At 41.0% G+C, this 2413-nt stretch overlaps 1 protein-coding gene across 1 annotated transcript in view; it reads left to right on the top strand.

Moving 5' to 3' along the window:
• Positions 1 to 2413, top strand: part of Gle1 (GLE1, RNA export mediator) — a 35094-nt gene that overhangs the window by 3465 nt on the left and 29216 nt on the right. The window lies entirely within an intron of this gene.

The following is a 2413-nucleotide window of genomic DNA, read 5'->3' as shown; positions in this document are numbered from 1 at the left end:
AGCTAGTTCCAGGACAGGCTCCAAAGCCACAGAGAAACCCTGTCTCGAAAAACCAAAAAAAAAAAAAAAAAAAAAAAAAAAAAAAAAGAAAGAAAATAAAGAAGACCAGTGTGACACTAGGTGGCACACACCTTTAACTGCAGCACTTGAGAGGCAGAGGCAGGTGTTCAAGGCCAGCTTGGTCCACATAGTAAATTCCAGGCCAGCCACAGCTACATAGTGAGATGCTGTCTGAAAAAAAGAAGAAAAGTGTAGCACGAATAATAAAAACCCAGAGATAGACATAGGGGTTAAAGCTAAAGGTCAGAGAAGCAGAACAGTAAGCCACTAGAGAGACCTTTTACCCTACCTCAGACTGCCTAGATTGTACTTTGTTTCCACCAAAGCTCAGACTCTACACTCAAGGGAGAGCCTATCTCTTCCCCCTTATATTCTTTTCTCCACAAAACCATATTGCTCCTATCTCTAACATCCTATTGCCCAGATTAAGGGTGAATGCCTCCCAAACTTTGGGTTTAACAGGGTGAACCACCACCACCTAGATCTCTTCTGGATCAGTTTTGTGTAGCCCAGGGTAGCCTTAAACTCAGAGATCCGTCTGCCTTTGTTTCCTGAGTCTTGGGATTAAAGGTGTGTGCCACTACTCCCTGGCTTCTAGTGGCTTAGCTTTGTACTCTAATCTTCAGGCAAGCTTATTAAAATATAAATAAAATATCACTACAGAAAAGTATTGTGCTTCTTGGCCTTTTGGAGAAGATCAAATGTAAATCAGTTAGGGCCAGGAATGGGGAGAGGGATGAACAAAGCTGACATCATGAAAAATGCAGTGATTCTGTTTACCACTCTCGTTGGCAGTGTGAACCTGGGAGGGTGGGGCCTAAAAATAAGACAGAGGGAAGCCTTATGTAATAGGCAACTTTATTCAGAGTGTTAGGCAATTTATACTCTGAGGATTAAGAAGAAGAGTCACATGAGTGAGGTGTCCAGTCACACACATGTGGTAAAAACATGTTTTCCCATAGAGACATATAAATAACAAGCAGTTATAATGAATAATCAGAAATAAACTCTCCCCTCTCTGCTATATGTGGGAGGGGCACAAAAGCACATTCCAAGAACAATTTTGTGTTTTGAAGAAACTGAGGTCGCAAGATGCTTGTCATGTTTTCTTGGAATTTTCTTACAAGCACTCAGAAATCCTCTTGTATGACTTGTACTGTGTTCTGACATGAACCTAAATTATTTCCATTATTGGTGGGTTTATATTGGTTTCTAAGTAGGATGTGTTAGACTTTGGAACTCAAGAGTCCCTTAAAGGATCTGGGTTGAACTCCCCCTGCCCCCCAAGCAGCAACATTCAAAGGTGAGGCTTTGAGAAGTGACTAGATCATTATCTTCAGTAGATTAATACATTGATGGGTTCATAATCTGATAGATTGCCAGGGTTGTAAACATAGTAGGTGGCACCAAGTTGAAAGGAGTGGATCCTTGTGACTTAAATCTAATCCCAGGCCTTCTCCTCTCTCTTTCTTTTGCTTCCCAAACACCCTACAGTGGCTACTTGTAGGCGGAGACTGCTTGTGCGTTCCTGGCCACCCAAACCCAAATAATCACACAGAAAATATATTAATTACAGCACTGCTTGACCTATTAGCTCAAGCTTCTTACTAACTAACTCTTACACCTCAGATTAACCCATTTCTATTATTCTGTGTATTGGCATGAGGCTGTGGTTTACTGGTTAAGGATCCAGCGCCTGTCTCCTTTGGCAGGTATGTGGCATCTCCTTGACTCTGCCTACTCTCTATCTGTATCTCTTTCAGCCTGGCTATATTCTGCCCTGTCACAGGTCAAAGCAGCTTTATTCATTAACCAATAAAAGCAACTCATATACAGAAGGACCTCCCACATTATCTTCCCTTTTCTGTCTAAATAAAAGGAAGGTTGTTTTAACATTAACATAATAAAATTACACTTCAAGCTGATGAGGGAGAGGGACTTGATCAGGGGAGGGGGAGGGAAATGGGAGGTGGTGGCGGGGAGGAGGCAGAAATCCTTAATAAATAAATAAATTTTAAAAAAACGAAAAAAAACATAATAAAATTACATTTACAAAACAGTTATCAAGCAAGAATTATGGTACAATATTTAGTTCATTCACATCTGGCAAATTAAGGAGAATACTCTATGTTTGTAAATCTAAAGCTTTATATCTACTTTATTATAACTAAGGAAAACTATAACTAACTGTCTTAACTCTCCAAACACTCCAGAAGTATATAATTTTACCTAAGCCGGGCGGTGGTGGCGCACGCCTTTAATCCCAGCAATTGGGAGGCAGAGGCAGGTGGATCTCTGTGAGTTCGAGACCAGCTTGGTCTACAGAGCTAGTTCCAGGCCAGGCTCCAAAGCC

This window comes from Microtus ochrogaster, chromosome 4 (genome assembly GCF_000317375.1).
Source record: "Microtus ochrogaster isolate Prairie Vole_2 chromosome 4, MicOch1.0, whole genome shotgun sequence".
NCBI classification, from domain to species: Eukaryota; Metazoa; Chordata; class Mammalia; order Rodentia; family Cricetidae; genus Microtus; species Microtus ochrogaster.
The sequence above is the reverse complement of the archived record's forward strand: the minus strand, read 5'-3'. Positions and strand labels throughout refer to the sequence as shown.